The 6,822-nt window shown below is 34.9% G+C and overlaps 1 pseudogene; it reads right to left on the bottom strand.

The window, feature by feature from the left end:
- Positions 1-2,935: 2,935 nt before the first annotated feature.
- Positions 2,936-6,602, bottom strand: LOC138325445 (uncharacterized; annotated as a pseudogene).
- Between the last annotated feature and the right edge of the window lie 220 nt (positions 6,603-6,822).

Below are 6,822 nucleotides of genomic sequence, written 5' to 3' on the forward strand. Positions count from 1 at the left end.
CTTGAAATCGACAGGTGGCGCTTCGGGCGACCCGGTCCAAGTTGGTTTCCGGTAACATTACGATTTTAGACGATTTCGTCAACGATTTTCTGCGTCTCTTTTATCGCTAAAAGTCGTTATCCTGAATGAAACTTTGCCGGTAACGATGTCTTCAGACAAGTATGGAACATGGACAATTGATCAACTTAAGTGTGAACTGAAGAAACGCAATGCGAAAGTGTCTGGGCGTAAAAAAGAACTGATTGAAAGGTTAGCTAATGTACTGTATGTAGGGCCTATGTATAACGTAAACAAAGATGGTCTGATGCGCTCATCCTGTTTTGGTTTTTGACAAAGGTCGCTAGTATTATCAATTAATCATACTTGCTGTAAATAATAAACAAATAAAGAATTATTATGGCTGTTTTAGATTCATGGCGTTATTTGTTCTTGTTTAAAATACGTCTGTATTCGGTAGACTTGTGTAAGTCCGACTGTGCTTGAACGCATTGTAAATTCTTATGGGGGATCGTCAAGTCGATATCATCGCAGCTATGCAGCCTATCTATTTTATCCAGACATGATTATTTTAAAATTTCTTTAAAAAATGTTTATAAAATACAAGATCAATATAAGATAGTGGACTGCTATTGTATGTAAATTTGCCTGTATAATGTAATCATTTGTGAACATATGATAACACCCCTTGTTATAGATATAGACTACTACCGTCTACTGTAAATTTGTTGAGCTTCATAGCTAAAAACCACTCAATATTTGAACTACAAGAACTTGTTTAATGGCTTGAGTTAATTTATTGATAGCTATAGTAGTAGTATTAGCTTCAATTGCAATTTCAGACTGGAATCATATACAAGAAATTTCAACTTTGGCAGCAATAATGACGTCAGAATGGAAGATTTCAAAATGCAGCTTCCAGATGAAGCAGGGTATTGTGACCTGAACAGTGACAGAAAATTCCCTAATGTAACAACTGCTAATATAAACACTTACCTTGAACAATATGACAAATCTATTGAGAAGGTATCGATGAATATGTACAAAGAGAAATACCTCATGTACATGCGAAGTGTTAGTTATAATGATATGTTCTTTGTAAGAAGTTCCTGTCATGCTGAAATGTCAAAATCAGTAGCTTACAAAATTGATGTTTCATTTGATTCTGATGGGCATGTTCAAGAGTCACAGTGTGAATGTGCTGCGGGCATGGGACCAAATGCCCACTGTAAGCATGTGTGTACTGTACTGTATGCTGTATCAGAATTTTCTTGTAAAAAACATGTGATCGTGGAACTAACATGTACAGAAAAGCTACAAACTTTCCATCATGTAAAGAGGTATAAGGGATCTCCACTTAAAGCAAGAGAGTTGAAAATGGATGGTGCTAATGAAGTCTGTAACATAAAATTTGATCCTAGACCATTGCATTTGAGAAAGTGTGACAACTATAAGGACAATTTCAGAAACATTTGTCTGTCTTCTCCAGGAATTTCTAATTTACCAATTTTTCAAACTTTTGTTCCAGCAAATACATTGGCTGTAGCTCATGATCATGACTACTTTGCTTTGACGCATGAGGATAATTTTCTGACTTCATTAGGTGTAAAAGATGTTGATGAACATTATGTTTCTAAAATTGAGTCAAACACGAGAGAACAATCAAACAGTAAACTTTGGGGAGCAGAGAGAAGCAAAAGGCTTTGCTCCTCTTCATTTGGAAGAATATGCAAGTTGACAAGCCTCACCGATAAAAAGCGGCTTGCAAGTGCATATCTGAAACCAGCTGAAAAGTTGAAGGCCCCATCCATTATTCATGGGAAGAAGTATGAACCATTTGCTATAGAAAGATACATGTCAGAAAAAAAGTGTGATGTTTCAAAATGTGGACTATTCATTTCTGAATCCCATCCTTATTTGGCAGCTTCACCCGATGGTGTAGTTGAAGGGTCACATTTAGTTGAGGTTAAGTGTCCGTATGTTTCTAGAGACAAGGAGATCACCCCGCAGTCCATACCATACCTGAGAGAAAATGGGGAGGGAAATCTAATCTTATCTCCTAAGCATGATTACTTCTATCAAGTCCAAGGACAGCTTTTTTGTACCAAAATGCACAGATGTGATTTTGTTGTTTTCACTCTGTGTGATATGAAAATAATTGAAATTGAAAGAGATGATAACTTTATATCAAATATGGTTTCCAGTCTCACCAACTTCTTTGATGAATACTTCTGTCCAGCACTTCTGAGCAAACAGTACTATAAAACGTACAAAGGAGATGTAGAAGTTCACAGAAAATAATCACATAAGAGTACTTGTCAGATTCTGAGTTGGATGTATGAACAGATGTATGAGTGTTAAAGGCTTAGTAATGTCAAATTTCCATTCTTCCTTGAATGATTTTTTTTTTATTTTGTTAAGGTTATGAGAGAATAATGATTGAGCACAAGTAAAATTAAAATTGCAAAATCATGGCATAATTTAAGCTGATTGATGTAAAATTCACTGTCTCAATTATCAATTTATCATTATTTCAATTATCATTTTCCTCCTATGGCATAATATAAACAAAGTAAATAATTATTCCTTCTATTTACAGTTTTCTGTAAATATACCATGTTTTTTTTACCAAAATGTTCTGTCAAACATCCTGACATTGTCTTAGATCTATTCAACAGCTGATTCATGATCAGTGGAACACATCATTTGTTATGGAGGCTGAGGTATCCTGTTTGTAGTGTGATATTTAATCATAAACATTACCACCAATATTTTCATAATAACAGTTACAGATCTAGTATGTGTTCCAGTATCATTGACATTATGCAGCACTTGATAATGATAATTTCAGAAGGTACATGGGTGATTAATTATTGAGTCAGTGCCATTTGTAAATATATCACATATAAACTTTATGAAAAAATAATGGAAAGAGTAATGAATTTATGTACTTTTATTGTTATCAGTTATGTATTCTGACATGTGCGTACCAAGTACCCGCTACTGTATAACATGATAATTAAAGATTTGAGTTGTCAGTTCACTCTTCTCTGAACGATTAAGTTTATCAGTACATTGCATAAAGTACACTTATATGATACAAGACACTACGAATGAATCTTTATGATCATGTTGAAATTTAACCTCTCCAAAATATTGACCAAGTTCATTTATTAGCCAACTTGTTGTTTGTTTTGTCTAAAAGCATACAAATAAAAATTTTACTTTTATACATGTAAGTGATATACACTGTCACTTAATTAATGTAAACAAAAAATATTTCGCATGTAAATTTGTTGCAGTATTTGATTTACCGGTATATAAAATGTAAAGACAAAGTGAGTTTGACTCTGGGATACTTTAGCTGAGTGATTCATGTCCTGATAGGCTGAAAGTGAACATTACCATGGCAACAATCTCTAGATTTCCACATGTGCACTACTACTTCTAGGCCGCTAGTTTGAATCCCATGTGGGACATGAACAGATAGACCTGTAGTGACCGCTAGCTATAGCTTGTCAACGGTTTTTCGCTGGGTACTCTGGCCTTTCCTCCACAATCTAAACCTGACAGGTCCTTATAAGCCTGGCTGTTCCAAACAAACCAAACCTTTAAATTACTTATAAACTTACTGTGTTCCAGATTAGCTTCAAAATCATTAGGACCTTTTGGGATTTTTACAAAATTTTGTTATGACAATATTGATATCTATAGCTAGCTCTATTGGAATGATTATGGATTTTCAAAATCTTAAGGACATTTGGAAAGAGTATATACGTACTAGCAAAATGGACTAAATTAAGTAAATTTATCCCCAATCTGAATCACTGACTTAATTTATATACACTATTAATATAAATATTTAGTTATAAATGTAAATACATTTAAAGGGACAATTCAGTGAAGCTAATTCTGCTACAAATGTATTGTTCTACATTCGTTATGAAACATATATTAACAAGAAATATTGACAAATTTCATGAGTCATGACATTATGTAATTTGATTGATATCGTTGAAATTCCAAATCGTTGATCAATACGATTAAGCAGGTACATCATGTATGCTGTACCAACACCCAAGCCAAAGTCATGCAAGTTAAACAAATGCAGTACATAACCAGAGGAGTTGATAAAATAATGTTTAGACAAGAACATGCATCTAATTAGGTAAACACCCTACTGTAAGAGCGATATGAGTAGTTCTAGACAAAAAAATCTTTACTACAAGAATGGCAAGGGCCAGGGTTCTGCATGCAAGACATCCGATCACTATAGTGTAAAACTGAATTGTCCCTTTAAGCATGAGATGGAACAATGCAAGGGCGAAAATTACAAAGCATGAAGCAAATAAATATAATTTCAGTTGCCAACTTTGTCTCTGTACTTGTCATAGGCTCAGTTAATATTTTATAAGTTTTTGCTAAACCAATTATTCGTTCAATATGAACACGCTTGCTTGCAATTTTCCTATCCTTCATGACAATTTCTCCAGAAAGTCTATTCTTCTTTTTAAAGAAACTTGGTATGTTTATAGATATATCCATCGGTGCAAATATATCTTGTACATTAAAGCCTTTGTCAGCCATAATAGAATCCCCAGGGTCACATTTTGTTAATAGATTGCTTCTCTCACATATCTGACGGTCACTAGTTGAACCAGCATAAGCTGGGGAAACATATGAAATAAACCCACCAGGTGTGGCACCAACGAGAGTCTTCACAGTGTTTCTGTTTTTATATGTTGAAAAGGTAGCTTGTTGAGCCTTGGGTGCTTTTGGCTTCTTAATAGGACACTCAGTTCCATCAACAATTAATCTGGTGGTGGGAAACTTCAATCCAAAGTCAGATGGTGTAAAGTGATGTACAAGTTCTCTTACTGGCCCACAAATCTAACTCTTTCCATTGTAAATACATAAAATTTATCCAAGTTAATACAATATTAGATACTGTGTTGTCAGATATCCCGAAGAGTCTTGACAGTTCAAAATTAGTAGTGTGACGTCTTAATTTCATCAATGTCATAAAAAATTGATTTTCAACTGACATATTACAAACTTGATGTCCTATATATTCCAACGAATATGCTGCTGGTCCAAGTGTTCTTAAAACAAACAGAAATCGAAAATAATTTTCTAGTCCAGTATAAAAATGTATTCCAGCATCATCATCAATGAAGTTATAAATGTTAAACATTGGATGAGCTGTGTGTCTGAGTGGATGAAGTAAAGGTGGTTGGAACACTTATGTCAGACTTGGTTTCATTTTCCTGTAATACTTCACCGGTTTCATCATCACAAATCTCAACATTAAGTCCAATGTCTGGTACAGTATGTAAATTGTCATCAGACTCAGTATTAGCTACAGCATCAAGTTCTACGAGTAGTTTCCTTTTGATACCTCTATTCATTACACGTTGTCCTCTAGCATGGTCCTGTGGCGATGGTTCATCAGTCCATGAGAATACACTTGGAACAACACCTTTCTTTAGACGTTGATGTAATGGTGATGATCCTAAAAATATTAAAAGTGAAAAATAAAAATTAAATTTTGCAGCTGCATGAATCACATTTTAATACCACTTAAAATTTAATATGATAATTACATATTGCTTTGATGTAAAAAAAAATTAATACACATTTGCTCATTTTTTGTTTGTTTATTTTGCTTTTTATCCTTTTTACACATACACAGAGTATCATGGGAATCTCGTTTCATTAAACCTTAGCACTTGCAAGGCGTAAATTAAATATTTTATATCTATCTACATGTGCACGTGTCAAAGACGTAATAGCAACGATATATTCCAGATAACACTGAATCCTTATGTATGTTGTGTGTGAGGGTGTGTGTGTGTGTGGAGGGAGGGGACCGGGTGTGATAACGAAGCGACTATGTTTAGCCGATAGCAGTAGTTACTAGATCGCTCGATATAACAATATCAGTATTATATTACAACATTAGTTGTACATGTCGTATTTTCTACATCGTGAATATGTCTGACTGTACTGTAGAGATTGTGCGATCACTGGTTGCAGTACCGAGCAGGACCTGCCGAGTGCATTTAACTGTTTACAGTCATATCTCTTTCCAGTCAGATAACATTAGACCGTCGCCTCGGACGGTAATCACTACGAGTCCGAAATACCATCATAACATATATGCATACACAATGGTCAAACACGTTTTTTTCAATGAAATATTATAATTAGTCTATCTATAAACTAACTTACCATAAGATGTTTCTTGACTGTAATCATCGTCCTTGAAATGCATTTTACAGACGACGCTATGTTGGTTTGGCTCCCACAAACTAAACCTGGTATTGCCTCGCTTGATAGCACAAATCCATGCTTTTCGCAGCTTACTTTCGGTGGGGAAACTATGACCTCCTCTATTGTGACACCCAGGTACGGAACAACAGGTTGAAGGCATTATAAAACAGCTTTGTTGACAGTGCTCACGGTTCAGTAATTCACAATGGCGTATCTAATATAGCTGGATAAAACCCGAGACTTAATATAGAGGAGTTCCGAGAGCGGGACCGGCTTTCCCCCTGCTGCCACCTAGAATACCGGTAACGGTAGATAACTGGCCTCGATACACCATTATGTTAAGGTCACAAAAACTATTTTGAGCTATTCTTTATGAGAAATACAATGTTGAAAATCTCAGTCGTTGCGCCCATGCTATATCACATTTACATGAGATACTCAATTTAAACTAGGATAGTGGATAACGTAAACACAGTCGTATTTTACGAACTTAAATGTACATTTCAATGCTGTCGTCTAATGGAATCCATATATTTATAGATAAGAAAAAGG

This window comes from Argopecten irradians, chromosome 6 (assembly GCF_041381155.1).
Source record: "Argopecten irradians isolate NY chromosome 6, Ai_NY, whole genome shotgun sequence".
In the NCBI taxonomy this organism is placed as follows: domain Eukaryota; kingdom Metazoa; phylum Mollusca; class Bivalvia; order Pectinida; family Pectinidae; genus Argopecten; species Argopecten irradians.